The sequence below is a fragment of the Desmodus rotundus genome, chromosome 1 (assembly GCF_022682495.2).
Source record: "Desmodus rotundus isolate HL8 chromosome 1, HLdesRot8A.1, whole genome shotgun sequence".
Taxonomy (NCBI): Eukaryota; Metazoa; Chordata; class Mammalia; order Chiroptera; family Phyllostomidae; genus Desmodus; species Desmodus rotundus.
In genome coordinates this window covers 106965820-106985339 of record NC_071387.1, presented here as the reverse complement: position 1 = coordinate 106985339, position 19520 = coordinate 106965820, and the positions used below count along the sequence as shown (strand labels likewise).

Here is a 19520-nt window from a genome sequence, read left to right as displayed (position 1 = left end):
TTGAATGGAGGTTCCATCTCCCTTATAACCTGCAAGCAGCAGGGTTGTTAAAAAGGAAAAACAGAATCTTAAAGCAGTAGATTAATTTACTAACAAGTAAAATACTGTGTCCGGGTAGACTAATGTACTGTCCCAGTCTTTAATACATTTGAATGATCAACTAGTAAGTCTATTGCCCCGTATGCCAGAGTGGGGACCCCTGCCAAGGCACGCAGTACTGTAAAGATATGGAAGTTTCAAGAAGCAGCGGTTTCCCCGACTCCCACCATGGATCAACGTGTTGTGCTGCTGAGAACACTGAGCCCCATCACATCTGGGAACGGAGTTAGCTACTGGAATTTACAACAGGATGCCCCATTGGGTAGAGTGAGTTACTTCCCGCCCTTGGGTGAGGGGGAAATACTCACTCTCCACTGGAGTGCCATTGTCCTGCTGCAAGCTGAGCCTATGAAATGCACTATACTTGGGATGGAACAAGAACTGCTGAAAGTGGGGAGAAGACAGGAGTTAGGTCTGGCATATCCCACACCCTGTCCATCTCCTCACTCCTAACAGTGCTGCCTCCCCTAGCCAACATGGATGGTGTATGCACAACCAGGTCAAGCTCCTAAAGCCACCAACCTCCCTTTCCTCAAGGCCGGGTGGACACTTTCTGTTTCCCCTTTGTACAGGCATTTGGCTACCATCTTTGTTCCCTCCATCGTCCTGGAGGGCATCACAGCATACATGGAAATCCTTACTAAATTCACCCAGCAAGCCTTCAATGAGAGCCAACAAAGCCTGTCCTTAGTGAACACTGAACTGTCTCTAATGACAAAAGCTGTTCTCCAAAATAGTGTGGCCTTGGACATTATTACTCCCTTGCAAGGAGGCACCTGTGCCATTACTTAAACAGAATGCTGTTTGCTCAGCCCTGATAAGTGTTAATGTGTCGTCTTGATTAAATCACATGAGGGCACAAGGAGACTCTCAGAGTGATCTATCTGGTCCCAGCCTAAGGGAGTAAGTAAACCAATGGTTCAAATCATGAAGCTTTTGGTTAAAAAAAAGTTGCCACTGATTTTGGGAATCATCTTAAGCTGTATTTTCTCTGTATTGTTGTTGTGGTATCTGCCTCCAATATAGCCAGATATCAACCAAATGGGCCATCTCCATGCTAGTGACAGCCCTTGCTGACAGCTCAGAGCATACTGTGGAGGCGCGGGGCGGAGGGGTGGGGGTGGGGGTTGTGAGATTGTAAGAGCTGGTCACAAAGTGTGGAATGTTGGGAGAGGTCATCAAGAAGACATTGCCACTGGTTTAACCCATGAGCTGGCCCTGGGCAACAGGAGGCTCCTCATTCCCTCCCCTGTATTTGAAATGTGGGCTCTGCTTGCCTTCCCTGCTCTCAGAGCTGCTCCAAGAATACAGCCTTGGATAGAAATGTGGTCATGAGACCGTCTGAACTGGGTATGTAACTGATCCCAGTTAAGGCCCCAGGATACACGACCAAACCCAGTTAGGACCGCCACATAAACTTTTAAGATTTGGCAGTCGGGTGTGCAAAACTACTTGTTTTGCAGCTGCCCATGACAGGCCTCATAAGTAAGTCCCCTTGCTTATTCTACCTGCTATTTACCAATGGAATGGTCTGCCTCTTTCTTTGGTCCCTCCCTGCCCTCTGTGTATGGGTGTCAGTTTCAAATGCCACTCAGGAAGCTCCTGAAGAGGTTACAAACAAATAGTTCTTTGATATTTTTTCAAGCTTCTCTTTTAACCCTTGAATATTCACTGGTCTTTTAGTCAGTGTTTAACAATGGGCTTGCTCTACAAATATACATTTTAAATACACAAATAAATACCTTCTTTTATAGTGTTTGCCAACTTCCATGGTAGAAATACTCCCACCACAGCCAATCTCAAGCTACCGACAGGATACTGCTGAACGTGGAGTTGGGAAGAGATGCCCACCATCAGTTCTGGTGAGTTAGCATCAGCTGGCTTAAGCACCTCACTGATTTGAAACATATTCGTATTTATATTCTGGTGTCTGAAGTCTTCAGGTCTGTTTCTACTGTCTATTGTTTCTGCTCATTTACCCTCAAGGTACTGTGCTTCCTTTTCTCTTTGTGTGATTTTTTTTTTTTTTTTTTGTCTATGAGCTGTACATTTCTTTAGATCTTTATTGTAGGTGACCTTTGAGTCTTAGTGTAACATTCCATTAGTATGTAATTGACTTCACTTCTGCTAATCTCTGGGGACTCTACTTCCAAGTTGTAACATCTTTAAATTCTTTGCTTGAGATTTTTTTTGATTACTTAAGGTATCATGAATTCAGGCCACAAATATGAGTGAGGACACCCTGGTGATGACAAATTCTCAGGAGAGATTTTTTTCTCCCCTGACACTCAGCCTTAAGATTGAGAAGGGCAAATTTCATAAGCTGTCTCTTCTCTCTGGCGCGGCGGGGGGGGGGGAGTTATATATCACTCATTCTTGCAAAGAGGGTATAGTTCTTCGGGGTCTAGCTCTCTGAGGGACCAATTGTTAAACTCTTACCTGGGGTGTGCTCTAGAATTGTGTTCTGCCCTTATAGCCTCTGCAGCCTTTAAAGGGAAAGCTCAAATTCTCTGGAGTTTGGGAGAAACCCTCAGGAAAAAAAAACAGCTTTGGTGGGTGCTCACCACTCAGCATCCCTGACTTCATGTCTCTGGGATCTCTATTGATCCCTTACCTTTGTACTAGATCACCAAAGTGTTTAAAAGATACATTCAAGTATTTTATCCAGCATTTTAGTTGTTTCAGGGGCTGAGTATCAGGGTATCCACTCCTCCAGTGTACTAGAACTAGGAGTCTCTTCATTACGTCTAACATATAAATAGCTTCAAGTGTGGGGAACTGTTCCAAGCGTGGGAAATGTGGCTCAGCCCCAACTCGGAAAAGCCAGTGGGGAGCGAGGTTGGCCGGCAGGACCCACACCCACAGACAGGTTCTCCTATTGGAAATCAGGCCTGCATTGTACCTAGACTGCTATGAGACTTGCTCTTGCTAAAACTCCCTCACCCTGAGGCAGCAAATGTTCACTGAGTATCTTTATATTCCCAAAATCTGAGCTAGACCTTCCAGATTGGGAGCCTGCCTGTTTCAACCACTTCTCCCTTTACATTGCAAATATCCTCCTTTGATGTATTCAGGGACACCCTCTCCTTTGTCTGCAAAGATAACCACCCAAAACAAACCTTTGCATAGTAAAGGAGGACCATCTTTGATGTAAGGGGCCTAGAAGAACAATAAAAGCCTGTCAAGGCAAGGGTCTAGGCCTCTCCTCTTCAGGGAGTGGCCAAGGCGCTCAGAGGCACTCTCCTCTTGAGAGAGTGGTCGTGCAGTCCCTTTTCCTTCGCAGGATTTCTGTAGTCTGTGTGTATGTGTATACTGCGGCCACAACAGCAGATCCTGCGGGCCGGGATCTGCATCATCTGGCGCATTGGCATCATTCAAGAGGTATGAAATTTACTAGAATGTTCTCTTAGTCATCCTCTCCTTCCCTGAACAAAGTCCATTGTTCCTCAGACTATAAAAGTTTGGCATAATTTCGAGTATTTGAAATAGTCACTATAGTTGCTATAGTTTCTTCTAGAACTACTTATGACACAGTTGGATTAAATAAAAGCACTTCTCACCTGGAAATAAAGCTATCTAACTACGATACGACATTTCATTCTTCTACACATGCTCAAAACAAACCCAGTGGCTCTGAACTAAAAACCTCCTCTTCCCTCTTTGTTCCCTGAGTCAGCAGATGATAATCCCTCCACCTGGGTCATCTGGTCAATGACTTGGAATCCACCTTCCTCGTGTACCATGTCCTCCCCGTCCCCCAGGTCATTTAACTACATGGCCAATACATTTCCAGGGTCTCTCATCCACCTTCCCCCCTCATCTCTGCCTAGGTGAAATGATAATCCTTGATTTAAATCTTCCCAGCTGTCTCTCATCTAGCCTCCTATGTGGCACATTGTTTGACAGTTAAGCTTCCTGAGAATCCTATGACGTAGGTACGGTTATCATTCCCATTTTAATGATGAAGAAGCTGAGGCCTTATTCTCTCGGAACTGAAAGCACCACTGAGAATGTATGGAGATATTCATGGACAATATACAGATTTACTACGAATATTTGAATATGGAGGTTTCCCCAGAAGCTACTATCTTTTTTTTTTAATCCTCACCCTAGGACATTTTTTTCATTGCTGAGAGACAGAGAGAGAGAGAGCAAGAGAGAGAGAGAGAGAGAGAGAGAGAGAGAGAGAGAGAGAGAGAGAGAAACATCAACATGAGAAAGAAACATCAGTTGGTTGCCTCCCGTATGCACCCAGACCAGAGACTGGACCTGCAACCTCAGTATGTGCACTGACTGGGATGAACCCGTGACCTTTCTGTGCATGGGATGACGCTCCAACCAGCTGAGCCACCTGGCCGGGGCCCAACTCTTTTCCTAGGAGATTTTGTGGACAGAGGAAAACCAGTCTTTGGAAACCATTTGTTTGCTATTGGCTTAAAAAAATAAAATATCCAGAGAATTTCTTTCTCTTAAGAGCAAACCATGAGTGCACTAGCATCAATTGGATTTATGGATTCTATAATGAATGCAAACAAAGGTTTGATATTAAATTATGGAAGGCCTTCACCGATTGTTTCAACTGTCTGCCTGTAGCTGCCATTGATGAGAAGATGTGTTGTCATGGAGGACTGTCAGCAGACCTGCAATCCATGAAGCAGGTTTAGAGAATTATGAGACACATGATGTCCCCGATATAAGTTGGCTCTGTGATTTTCTGTGGTCTGACCCAGAGAAGGACCTGCAAGGCTGGGGAGAAAATAATTGTGGTGTTTCCTCACTGATGTAAGCAGTAAGGAAATCTGAATTATCACGATTTAGACTTGATTTGTCGAGATCAGATGGTAGAAGGTGGATATGAATTTTTTGCCAAATGACAATAGGCAACCATATTTTCAGCCCCAAATTACTGTGGCAAACTTGATAATGCTGGTAGGATGATGAATGTGGATGAAAGTTTGACATGTGTATTTCAGATATTGAACCATTTGGAAAGAAAGCTAAGTACCAGCATGGTGGGCTGAATTTGGGATGTGCCATCACTCTACCTCCAACAGTTAATTCACCAAAAAAGGTGAAGAAAGGAACTCTGTAAATTAGCCATCAGCTTTGTTAAGAACTTACTTCATAGCATCTGTGTGCACAGTAAAACCATCCAGCAGTTGACACCCTTCATGATGTCACACCTTTAACTTAGAGACGGGTAAAGGATCTTACTTTTTTTTCTCATAGAAAGATGTGCTACACTCCAGTGTAATAAGTATACTCTAATACTCAATAAAGATAAATCCAAATTTTAAAGTACCCATTAAAGTTACACCTTCACTTATCAGTATTTATTTATTTATTTATTTATTTATTTATATCAGGGGAGAGCTCAAATGCAGTCTCCCATACCACAAGTTATGCAGTTGAGTGGGAAATTGCAGGGCTCAGCACACCAGAGTGCAATGGGTAAGCCTCACCCTGGGAAAACCACCTTCGTGATCATGGTATCTCCCCTGCCGGGTAAGTATCACTTATCAGTTTTTAAAGTTGAAACGCATCCCAGTTAAACTAGATGTGAGTTACATCATATAAAAGCATGATGATCCCTCTCTGTAATGCAGTTTTAGTGTTGCTTGGTTGTTTAATTATATTGGGCTTGTTTTGTTTTGTTTGTTTTTAATAGGATAATGGAGAGCATTTTAAATGTTTTTTTCTAAACATTTTTACAAGTGAAATGTGGGATGAGCTTCGAAGACATTTACCAACTATTGTTTTCTTTCTTATTTACTTATGTACCTCATTACCATAAAAAAGAAAATTTATGCATCATCATTACCATAAAAAGGAATTTTAGAGGTTGATCTTTTAAAAAATATGCAAATGATTCAATCCAGTGATTTAATCAGTTTTGGGAAAACATTACAGCTGATGGCGGATATTTTGCTCCCTATAGAAACCGCCACTGATTTGGATTTGTACGCTCTAATTTTTAACTTACTGATGCTCTATAGTGCAGTAGCATTCCATTTAACTTTAAGACAAGGCTCATATAGTATTAGCCAGCTAGTTGATGATGTGATTTTGTGGTACCTTGATTTTATGTTTTAATTTGCATGAAACACCTTTTGGCATGCTTAACTTTCTGGTAACATGCTCACCTGCATCAATTTTTTGGGGGGGTTACTTGGATTTTGTTCACTTGCTTGTTTTTAGATACATAAAACATGAGAATCCGTAGAAAGCTGACATTATCTCTTTTTTTCTTTCTTCTGTATAAAGGATGAATTTAAATCAAAGCTGGTCAGTGGGACATTTTGTCAACTATGGGTATTGGGTACCTAACTTCTTTTTTTATTTATCTTTTATGGATGTTCAAGTACAGCTGTCTCCATTTTCCCCCCACCACAGCCCCCCACCCTCCCATCCCCACCTTCCACCCTCAAACCTACCCCCTTTGGCTTTGTCCATGTCCTTTACACATATTCATTGACGACCCTTCCCCTATTTTCCCCCACTATCCTTCTCCCCTCTCCTCTCTGGTTACTGTCAGTTTGTTCTTTATTTTAATGTCGCTGGTTGAATGTTGCTTGCTTGTTTGTTTTGTTGATTAGGTTCCATTTATGGTGAGATCATATGCTATTTGTCCTTCACCTCTGGCTTATTTCACTTAGCATAATGCTCTCCAGTTCCATCTATGCTGTTGCAAAGGGTAGGAGTTCGTTCTTTTTGCTGTGTAGTATTCCATTGTATAAATGTACCACAGTTTTTTGATCCACTTATAAACAAATCAATAAACAACAAGTGTTAGGGAGGTTGTGGAGAAAAGGGAACCCTAGTGCACTGTTGGTGGGAATGCAGCTGGTGCAGCCACTGTGGAAAACAGTATGGAATTTCCTCAGAAAACTAAAAATGGAACTGCTGTTTGACCCAGCAATCCCACTGCTGGCATTATACCCCAAGATTCCTGAAACACCAATTCAAAAGAACTTATGCATTCCAATGTTCATAGCAGCACAATTTACAATAGCCAAGTGCTGGAAGCAACCTAAGTGCCCATCAGTAAATGAGTGGAACAAAAAACTGGGTACTTAACTTCTAATATTGCCATGTGAATGTTGTATTCAGCAGTCCCCAACATTTTTGGCACCAGGGACCAGTTTCGTGGAAGGCAATTTTTCCACAGATGGGGGGAGGGGGGTTAGGGATGGTTTTGGGATGATTCAAGGGCATTACATCCAAGCTCACTTCTTATGGTGTGACTCGGTTCCTGACAGGCCCAGACCGGTATTGGTCTATGGCCCAGAGGTTGGGGACCCCTGTTATGATTGTAAAGCTTATGTCACTACAGATTTTTACTTTTATTTTTAATGATCAAAGTTCATATGATATTCTATAGATATGCTTTGTGGTGAACTATGGTAGCACTAATTTCTGTACATGATCAAGTGTTTATTGAAGCATTTCTTTTCCTGTTTTTTTTTTTTAAACAAATGGTAAGAGTAGAAAAGTGAGCATAAAGATTTTATAAGGAGAACTTAGAGGACACAGATTTGTGATTTTTGGATGTGATTCTAAAAGCTTTTATTGAACCTTGTCAAATTTGTAAGCTTCATAGGGATGGACAACATATTTATAATGCCCTTCTATGTGTGCTACCAAAGATGTGAAATTCTTGACCTTAAAATCATCTTTGAAAATGTTAAATTGAGAATTCTTTAAACTTACATTTTATGAATTGGTGTGTTTTACTACTGCAGGAGATTTGATTTTCAGCACAGTGCATAGCTCTCTCAAGTGAACAGGTCTTTTTTTTAAATTCCATTTTGTTTTAAAGAACATTTTAAATGTAGTTCTCTCATTTAGTAAAAGTTGTCTAATTGACATGGGGAAAAAAAGAAGAAGCTGAGGTTTATACAAGTTATGTGAGGGTCCCAGGCCTAGTCAGTGGTGGAACCTGACTCCACACAACAGTCTAATCCTAGTCTGGATTTTAGCCACCACTCACTGAGTGTGTTTTCTTACCTTCAGCCTCATCTTCTCTAATTCCCTCTCCCCATATGGCAGCTAGAGGGATCTTTCTAAACTACAACACGGCTCATGTCCTTCCTTAGCTCAAACCCTCCTGTGGTTCCCTACAGCCTTGGGACAAAGCGTCAGCTCTGCAGTCAGGCTCACATCCAATGCAGCTTCATCTTCTGCTACACGGAATCGCCCCTCACCCCAGTCCACTCTGCTGCTGCCGCATGCAGCTCATCACAGTATCTGAGGGGAAACCACCTCAGTTTGAATCCTCTGTGACTTCAACTCACACTGTTCTCCAATGGCATGCATTGTATCCTCTTCCTCAAACTTGGAGAATTCCTCCTACACATCCTTTAATACTCAGCCCACCTGTTAGTAGAAAACTTTCCTGACCTCCCCCAGGTAGAATTAGTCATTGTGTCCTTCACTCTATGATACATCAGCAGGAAGTTCTTGATCTTTGAAGATTATTAGGTCCAGAAAATGTCAGGCAAAACCAAATCCAGTTAGAATGGGACTAAAATTTCATAGTAAATATCAAGGATTTGATTGAGAGTCTACCTTAAAAAATGAAACTAAAATTTATTTTATGGATATTCATCCACCTTTAGCTAACAAAATTATGTTGCAATTCTGTACAAATTCTTAGACTAAGCACATACATGTGTTTTTTTCTCTTTGGTATAATTTCCTGACAAAAACTTTTTGAAAGCATGATATGACATCCTTTTCTTACAAGTTTCATACCACAGTCATGTAGAGAGTCGTTTTTGTAAAAGCAGAAGATGTCTTCAGTTTCCCAGAAGGCCTTTCTTAGTATTTTATAATGAAATTATTCTCTTCTAAGAACCTGCCCTGTTTTTTTGCAGTGATATCCTCTTCTTTAGTTGTTTCTTGGTCTAAGAATTACATAAGCCAGATGCTCATTTGTCAATATTGCTGGGCATGCTTTGAATACTTCTCCAGCATCATTTACATCAACTTCAGGAAATTCTGTAACTTTGCAAGGATGGCAATTTTATTTGCAGAGGACTGCAAACACTCAGACAGTCTGGCCAACACCCAAGAAAGAGGAGGCTGGTGTGATGGACAGAGCCAGACGTTGGTGTTCTGCTGGTCCATAGTCTAGTTAATTTTGTTGGGCCAATGGCAGTTGCCTGGGTCTAACAATGCACTGTAGTTAACTGAGCTGTTGCCATTAGAGGAAGTGGGGTGAGGGTCACAGCCCACCACTTGGTGCCATTTTTGCCACATCTTATGAGTTTATACTTATTACAAAAAAGAATAGTTAAAATATTATAAAAGTAACTCACAGCCAAGGGAAGCCTAAGGAAACATGGAGACCAAATGCATGAGAATGAAACTTATAAGTTAAACTTATAAATGACTGGATACTTCATTAAAATTTTCTTGTAACGATCACTTTTGCTTTCCTAGGCAATCTCATCACCATGTGGGGAGAAGGGGTTTTAACTAAATATTTGGGTTTTCACTAAATTCTTCCATGGATATCTAATTGTTTATTTAAGTACCTACCTTCTCCCATTGGACTGTGAGCTCCTTACAATCTAGGAATGGATCTTACTCATCATTCTATTTTGAAGGCCTATCGTAGGGCCTGGCATAGATTAAGCCTCTGATATAAACCTAATGAGTGAACTAATGAGTGAAGACATGAGCAAAGAAACTAAAAGACTGGGTTTCTAACTTGGTCCCTGCATAGCTAAGCCCTGCCTGGGAAGGACAGTGCCTGTGATGTTTTCCTCTAGAGGTGGTTTGGTTTGAGTTTCCCATGTAACATTAGTTGCCACAGGGGATGGGAAGCCTGTCCCAAGGATGTGCTCTGCTTGCTCTTAGCAAATGCAGGCAGGTGGTGCTTACCCACATACCTCTCCTGGCTCCCCTAATCAGTGAGGATGGCTTGGGGAATTTCAGGAGTGATATGCCTGGGAAAGCCCAATTTTGGGTGCAGCCACCTCCATTGCGCCCTAGAAGATGCCCTGAAGCTACAAATCACTTTCCCATGCTGCCCCTTCTCAGGCCCAGTAAGGGGCTCCCCTGGGATCTAACGATTTTGTCTTCAAAGCAATATCAATTCCAGCACGCCTCCTTTCTTCTCCATAAAACCGATTTAAAAAATAAATTCTGCTACTTATATTTAGTTCCTCTTCCTAGAGGCAATTTAGGGAAATTTTCTAACATCATACTACACATATGGCTAAGCAACCTCATTTTCACATTTTGGACATCTTCCTATGTCCATGCATGTACAACTCCTTCACTCTTTTCATGGCCATATAATGTTGCACAGAATGCTTATATCATTGTTTCCCTACCCAGTTCCCCTTAATGACAGCCATGATTTGGGTCTGGTTTTGTTGCAGACAATGCTGCAGTGGTCATACATCTCGAAATGCCTACGTGTTGCTGGCTAGTGTCAGTTTGCCTTCCCAAAACATTGCACCTGCTTTCATTCCCACCTACAGCATATGGCCATGAAGCTGAGTTTCCAGAAAAAAAATCATATTGCCCATAATGATGATGTTTACCATATATGAGAAGAATAAATTTCACTTGGCAATGAGCATTTAAAGCTGTTTTTGTTCTACTTCCAACAATCCCCTAACAACCTTATGGGGACAATGGAACCAGTTACTGGTGTTGCTATTATAATCATTATTTGTTTTATAAACATTTAGTGCCAAGCCCACGTGAGATGTCAAGTCGGGGACGGTTCAGGAAGATGACGATGGATGGCCAGGAGGAGAAGACAATGCTCTGAGGTACTTCATTGGGCTGCACATCATTTTCCAGCCCCAGCTCCCTTTCTTTTTTCTTTTTTCCAACTTAATGATATATAATTGACATGTAATGTTGTGTAAAGTTAATGTGTACAATGTATTGATTTAATGCATTTTTTATTGTTGTTCAAGTACGGTTATCTCTATTTTCTCACCACCACTTTCCCCCACCCCCCCCACTCCCACCTCCCACCCTCAATCTTCCCCCCTTTGACTTTGTCCATGGGTCCTTTATATATGTTCCTTAACGACCCTCCCCCTTCTTTCCCCCGTTATCACCCTCCCCCCATCCCTCTGGTTACTGTCAGTTTGTTCTTTATTTCAATGTCTCTGGTTATATTTTGCTTGCTTGTATGTTTTGCTGATTAGGTTACACTCGCAGATGAGATCATATAGTATTTGTCTTTCACCACCTCTGGTTTATTTCACTTAGCATAGCGCTCTCCAGATCATCCATGCTGTCAAGAAAGGTAAGAGCTCCTTCTTTCTTTCTGCTGCATAGAATTCCATTGTGTAAATGTACCACAGTTTTTTGATCCACTCATTTACTGATGGGCACTTAGGTTGGTTCCAGCACTTGGCTATTGTAAATTGTGCTGCTATGAACATTGGGGTGCATATATTCTTTTTTTAAAGATGTATTTTAATTTATTTTTAAAAGATTTTATTTATTTATTTTTAGAGAGAGGGGAAGGGGGGAAAGAGAGAGAGAGAGAAACGTCAACTTGTAGTTGTCTCTCATGTGCCTTCCCCTGGCGGACCTGATCCACAACCCAGGCATGTGCCCTGACTGGGAATTGAACCGGCAACCCTTTGGTTTGCAAGCTGGTACTCAATCCACTGAGTCACACCAACCAGGGCCTTAGGTTGTCTTGAATTGGTGTTTCAGAACTCTTAGGGTATAATCCCAGCAGTGGAACTGCCAGGTCAAAAGGAAGTTCCATTTTTAATTTTTTGAGGAAATTCCATACTGTTTTCCACAGTAGCTGCACAAGTTTGTATTCCCACTAACAATGTGCTAGGGTTCCCTTTTCCTCACAACCTCTCTAACACTTGTTGTTTGTTCATTTGTTTATGATGGCCATTCTGACTGGTGTGAAGTGGTATTTCACTGTGGTTTTAATTGGCATCTCTCTGATGGATAGTGATGCTGAGCATCCTTTCATGTGTCTCTGGGCCCTGTGTATGTCCTCCTTGGAGAAGTGTATGTTCCGGTCCTTTGCCCATTTTTTAATTGGATTGTTTATCTTTCTGGAGTGGAGTTGTGTGAGTTCTTTATATATTTTGGAGATCAAACCCTTGTCTGAAGTACCATTGACAAATATATTTTCCCATATGATTGGATGCCTTTTCATTCTGATGATGTTTTCATTAACTGTGCAGAAGCTTTTTAATTTGATGAAGTCCCATTTGTTTATTCTTTCCTTTATGTCCCTTGCTGTAGGGGACATATTGGTGAAAATATTGCTGCATGGATATCTGAGATTTTCCTGCCTCTGTTCTCCTCTAGTACTTTTATGGTGTCATGAGTTATATTTAAGTCTTTTATCCATCTTGAGCTTATTTTTGTGTATGGCGTAAGTTGGTGGTTGAGTTTCATGTTTTTGCATGTAGCTATCCAGATCTCCCAACACCATTTGTTGAAGACGCTATTTTCACTCATTTTATGCTTCTGCCCCCTTTGTCAAATATTGACCATAGAGACTTGGGTTTATTTCTGGGCTCTCTATTCTGTTCCATTAGTCTATGTGTCTGTTCTTATGCCAGTATCACATTGTTTTGATTACCATGGCCTTGTAATATAGTTTGATGTCAGGTATTGTGATCCCTCCTACTTTGTTCTTCTTTCTAAAAATTGTTGCAGCTATTAGGGGTCTTTTATGGGTCCATATAAATTTTTGAAATGTTTGTTCTATATCTGTGAAATATGTCATTGGTATTTTAATAAGGATTGTGTTGAATCTATAAATTGCTTTGGGTAGTATGGACATTTTGATGATGTTAATTTTTTCAATCCATGAACACGGTGTTTGCTTCCATTTATTTGTGTCTTCCTTAATTTCTTTCTTCAGTGTTGTGTGGTTTTCTGAGTACAGGTCTTTTACCTCCTTGGTTAGGCTCATTCCTAGGTATTTTATTTTTCTTGTTGCTATATCAAATGGGATTTTTTCCTGATTTCTGTTTCTGATATTTCATTGTTAGTATACAAAAATGCCTTCAATTTCTGAATATTGACTTTGTATCCTGCTGTTTTGCCAGGATTCACTTCTTAGGTTGAGTATTTTTTTTGGTGGAGTTTATAGGGTTTTCTATGTATACTATCATGTCATCTGCAAACAATGACAGTTTTACTTCCTCCTCTCCAATTTAGATGCCATTTATTTCTTTTTCTTGTCTGATCACCGTGGCTAGAACTTCCAATACTACGTTGAGTGGAAGTGGTGAAAGCAGACACCCTTGTCTTGTTCCTGATCTTAGTGGGAAAGATTTTAGTTTTGGTCCATTGAGTATGATGTTGGCTGTAGGTTTCTCATATATGGTTTTTAATATATTGAGGTATGCTCCCTCTACTCCCACTTTGCTGACTGGTTTTACCATAAATGGGTGCTGTACCTTACCAAATGCTTTTTCCACATCTATTGATATGATCATGTGATTTTTGTCTTTCCTTTTGTTTATGTGATGTGTCACATTTATTGATTTACATATATTGTACCATTCTTGCATCTTTGGGATGAATCCCTTTTGATCATGGTATATGATCTTTTCAATGTATTGCTGGATGTGGTTTGCTAATATTTTGTTGAAGATTTTAGTATCTATGTTCATCAGTGAGGCTGGCCTGTAGTTTTCTTTCTTTGTTGTGTCTTTATCTGGTTTGGGGATTAGGATGATGCTGGCTTGATAAAAAGAGTTTAGGAGTCTTCCCTCTTCTTGGCCTTTTTGGAATAGTCTGAGAAGGATATGGGTTAGCTCTTCCTTAAATGTTTTGTAAAATTCTCCTGTGAAACTGTCTGGTTTGGGGCTTTTGTTTGCCAGGAGTCATTTTATTACTGCTTCAGTTTCACCAGTTCTTATCTATCTGTTCAGGCTTTCTGCTGCTTCTTGATTCAGTTTTGGAAGATTATATATTTTTAGAAATTTGTCCATTTCGCCCAGGTTTTCAAATTTCTTGGCATATAGTTGTTTGTAGTGATGCATTTAAGTATTGCAATATGATTACCACCATAGTGTTAGCTAATACTTCTATCATGTCCCATACTCTGTTAGCAACTTTCAGGTATATACTACAGCATTGTTATCTATACTCACAATACTGTGCATCAGACCCCCCCAGAACTTATTCATCTTATAATTGGAAGGGTGTACTCTTTGATCAATATCTCCCTATTCCCCCCCCCAGCCCCTGATAATTACCCATCTACTGTTTCTATGAGTTCAGCTTTTTTAGGTTCCAAATATAAATGATATGATACAGTATTTGTCTTTCTCTGACTTATTTCACTTAGCATAATGTCCTCTAGGTCCATCCATGTTGTTGTAAATGGCGGGATTTCATTCTTTATTATGGCTGCATAATATGCCATTGTAAATATTTACCACAGCTTCTGTATCCCTTCATCCATTAACAGACACTTAGATTATTTCAATCTCTTGGCTATTGTGAATAATGTTGCAATAAATATGAGGGTGAAGATATCTCTTTGAGATCCTGTTTTCATTTCCTTTAGACATATACACAGAAGTGAGATTGCTGGATCATATGGTAGGTCTATTTTTTATTTTTTGAGGAACTTCCATACTGTTTTCTTTAAAGGTTGCAACATTTACATTCCCACCAACAGTGCACAAGGGTTCCCTTTTCTCTACATTCTCGCCAACACTTGTTATCTCTTGTCTTTTTTATGACTGGCATTCTAACAGGTATGAGGTAATATCTGTCTCAGCTCCCTTTAAAACCAAATTAATTGAAAGCATTATCTAAACACCTCTGTTTCATATTCCTCTCCTCCTATTCTCTCTTAAATATTCTCCAATTGGGCTGTCACTCCTACCATCCACTGAAATTGTACTTGTCAAGGTCACTGCTGCTTCCATGCCATGAAAACCAATAATCACAGCTAACTTTAACAACCAGCAGTATTTGGCACAGTTCATCATTTTCTCTTTCAAACACTTTCCCAACATGGGCTTGTTCTCCTCCTATATCTTCTCCTCATCACCTCTGCCTATCAAAGTTAGAGCACCCAAGGCTCGGTCCTCAGACCTCTTCTCTTCTCTGACACACCCACTCCCTCAGTGATCACATCCAGTCTCATGGCTTTAAATACAACCCATATGCTCTGGACTCCAATGTTTACATCACCACCCCAGACCTCCAGCATGAACTCTAGACTTGTATGTCTAACAGTCTCTGCATCATCTCCATATAGACGTCCAGCAGACATCTCTAAAGTAATACAGTCACACATGAACAGATGCTCAGTATTGTCATCAGGGAAATACAAACTAAAACCACTTCACACTTACTGGAATGTCTACAATCAAGATGAAGAACAGTGAATGTTGGTGAAGATGTGGAGAAGCTGGAACCCTTATACATTGCTGGGAATGGAATATGGCGCAGCCACTTTTGAAAATAGTTTGGCAATTCTTCAAAAAGTTACATGGAAAGTTACTATGTGACCCAGCAATTCCACTCTTAAGTATATACCCAAGAGAAGTAAAAACATGTACACACAAAAATTTGTATAGTAACATTCATAGTAGTGTTATTCAAAATAGCCAAAAAGTAGAAACAACCCAAATGTCCCTCAATGGATGAGTGGATAAACAAAAAGTAATATATCCACACCATGGAACACGGTCCATAAAAAGACTGGAGTCCTCCACTCCAGGAAGACAAACAACCCAATTAAAAAATGGGCAAAGGACTTGAACAGACACTTCTCCAGGGAAGACATACAGAGGGCCCAGAGACATATGAAAAGATGCTCAGCATCACTAGCCATCAGAGAGATGCAAATTAAAACCACAATGAGGTACCATCTCACACCAGTCAGAGTGGCCAACATAAACAAATCCACAAACAAATGTTGGAGAGGATGCGGAGAAAAGGGAACCCTAGTGCACTGTTGGTGGGAATGCAGACTGGTGAGGCCACTGTGGAAAACAGTATGGAATTTCCTCAGAAAACTAAAAATGGAACTGCCCTTTGACCCAGCAATTCCACTGCTGGGATTATACCCTAAGAACCCTGAAACACCAATCCAAAAGAACCTGCACACCCCAATGTTCATAGCAGCACAATTTACAATAGCCAAGTACTGGAAGCAACCTAAGTGCCCATCAGCAAACCAGTGGATCCAAAAACTATGGTATATTTACACAATGGAATTCTACGCAGCAGAGAGAAAGAAGGAGCTTATACCCTTTGCAACAGCATGGATGGAACTGGAGAGCATTATGTTAAGTGAAATAAGCCAGACGGTGAGGGACAAATACCATATGATCTCACCTTTAACTGGAACATAATAAATAGAAAAGAAAAGGAAACAAAATATAATCAGAGACATTGAAGTTAAGAACAATCTAACAATGGACAGGGGGGAGTGGGGAGGGGACAGTGAGGAGAGGGGATTACAGGAACTACTATAAAGGACACATGGACAAAATCAAGGGGGAGGGTGGAAGTGGGGGAGGGACGAGGGTTTGGCTAGGGTGGGGTGGAGGGATGGGGAGAAAAGCCACACAACTGTAATTGAATAACAATAAAAAATTAAAAAAAAAAAAAAGGAGTGGAGTCCTGATACATGTTGCAACACAACTGAACCTTGAAAACATAATGCTCAACAAAAGACTCTAGTCACATAAAGCCACATATTGTATGATTCCATTTATATGAAACATTCAGAACAGGCAAATCCACAGACACAGAAAGTAGGTTGGTGGTTGCGAGGGATGGGAAGAGAGGGAATGAGAATGACAGCTAATGAGGTTTCTTCTGGGCTGATGAAAATGTTCTCAAATTAGACAGTGATGATGGTTGGACAATTTTGTAAATATACTAAATAGCACTGAATAGTATATTTTGAAAGGGTAAATTTTAGGGTTATGAGAATTTATCTTAAAGTTTTAAAAAGATGTTAAAACCACTTCCAGATTTTTTTAAAATGCAACAAACTCATGATTTCCTCCTCCAAATCTATGCAGCCACCAACCCTTTCATCCGTGTTAATGACAGTTACACCCGTCTGGTTTCTCACACCCTCCATCTAGGCCATCAGTGAAGACTGCTGGCTTTACCTTCCAAATATATTCTAAATTCTTATCACTTCTTGCCACTTCCACTTCCACTATCTGTCCCTGATCAAGTACTTTTTCCTGTAGTCACTACAATGTATTCTCGATCTATCAGGTAGGTGTTCTACAAGAGGACATCTCTCTTCTGCTTGCTCACAGGTTTGGTGACTCCTATCTTGCTCAGAGGAAAAGCCCAACCCCTTACTGTGCCTGTAAGACCTTAACATTTCAACCCTGACTACCTCATTGCTCTCACCTCCTTCCTACCTCCCCTTGCCCACTCTGTTCTAGGCCTGCTGATCTCTTTGCTATTCCTCAAGTTCGAGGCACACCTGAGCCACCTCAGGCCCTTTGCACTTGCTGTTCTCTCTGCCTGAAATGCACTTCCTCTCCACTATCCACATGGCTCTCTCCTTCCCTACCCTCCTTCTCTGCTTTATTTTTCTCTATAGCATATGTCTCCCACCTGAATGTGAGCTACACAGAGACAGGGATGTTTTCTGTCTTGTCCACTGTTGAACCCCCAGGAACTGACACCTACTAGGTGCTCAGTAAGTGCTTGTTGAATGCATGAATGAATGCAGTGTACACAGATTATGCTCAGGAACGCCCCCCAAGAGCATGAGGACCAGGAGGTTGCCAGTGTGGAATATTTTCAGATAGGAAACTGAAGTTGAGAGGTAAGCTCTTGGCACACTAGCTGGCACAAAGCAAGTTTTCAATTAATTAACACTGTTGTGGTTGTTTTTACAGTTTTTCCTACTTAACATTTTAACCAAACCTCAAGTCATCTCACCCTTCTTTCCAGTACCCCCTAATCAGACACAATCTGCTTCCACACCCATGCACAGAGCATGCCAATTCCCCGCCCCCCCTTTGTCCTCGTAAATCCACACACATGGAATTCCCTCACTGTTTCTCTGTACTTGTCAATGGCCCTAAACCACCCCACTGCCTGACTTCACATCCGCTTTCTCCAGGAAGCCTTCTCAGATTAATCTGCCCACTGCTCAGTGCATGGTCCATACTCAGAGTATGGACCACTTCCATACTCTCCTCATCCCTTTCCTCATCCACTTGCAATCTCTGACAACATTGTAGTTTGCTGAAAGCTTGACATCTTACAAGCATTTTTCACAGATCAAATAGCTCACATCGGGGAGCCTGGTAAACCTCTCCCAAGCATTGTGACCTTGGGCACGTTAATTTACTTCTCTGAGCTTTGTCTGTGAAATGGAAGTAGAAATTAGTCCCTACCTCTCGTCAGAAGCTAAAATGAGACACAGTAAATGAGACACCTGAGCCCAGCATGTAGTACAAGTCCAATACAAATTGGTATTTGTTATTATTATCTCTAAATGATGCTGCAAAGTAGTTACTCTACTTTCCAATCTACAGAAGAGACACTCGAGGAGCAAAGGGATGGAGCAGTGTGTGCAGCTCACAGTAGTAAGCTGGAACTCAGACCCAGTTTCTGGCCTTTCTGCTTTGCCTTTCCACGTCCTTTAGGGACTCTTTCTGTTTCTGATATTGTACTTTACACTCATTGGTGTTTGTCTCATGTGTGAATTTTGAGTCATTCTCTGATTTCAGGCTTTACCTAACACTGATGACAATGCCCCGGGCTTCCCAGATCTTCACGACTTTTGAAAGCATGCTCATCTAGGTTTTTTGCACTACAGGGTGGGTAAGAGGCACCCTTATTTTGCAGAAGAAAAACTGAGGTTCAGAGAAGCAAAGCCACTTGCTCACGATCTCACAGTAAAACAGTGGAAACGCCGTCAGTAGAACTATCCCAGACTCACCCTTTACCATCTCACATGCCTTCTCTCTTCCCCTCTCCCTATCAACAAAAGTTCTGCATTCAGCAGGCACTCAATCTGTGCTTGTTTGAAGCTGCCACCTAAGAGTGGGTGATAATAAATGTGCACAAGGACAAGGACCATCTACAGAGACACTGAGGAAAACCCAAGAAAGGCAAGTGGGGCTGAGCTGCTGCCTTAGACCCACTCAGCCCTAGAGATTCTCCTGTCCCCATGCTAGGCTGGGCCCGTGCTTCTCCACACATCATCTGGATTGTGGTGAAGGTAGGAAATTCTAAGTATCCAACATATTTTGGGAGAAATTGTGTTAAAAACAAGTTTTGTTTGTTTGTTCTTGTCATAGAACTTCCTCCCAGGAAGGAGAAACCATGGGGGGAAGTTCTTCTTTCCAAATAAATTCATTAATCTGCTTCTCCAAATGTGTTCTGTGCAGAGGACAAAGATTCACTCCTATGGCAGCAAAGTCCAGCTCCTGTATCTAGGAAGC

General features: G+C 41.2%; 2 pseudogenes; one reads left to right on the top strand and one right to left on the bottom strand.

The window, feature by feature from the left end:
• Window positions 1-4109: 4109 nt before the first annotated feature.
• LOC112314795 (serine/threonine-protein phosphatase PP1-beta catalytic subunit pseudogene) lies at window positions 4110-5120 on the top strand (annotated as a pseudogene).
• A 342-nt stretch (window positions 5121-5462) lies between these two features.
• On the bottom strand, window positions 5463-5612 carry LOC112315059 (U1 spliceosomal RNA; annotated as a pseudogene).
• Window positions 5613-19520: the final 13908 nt, after the last annotated feature.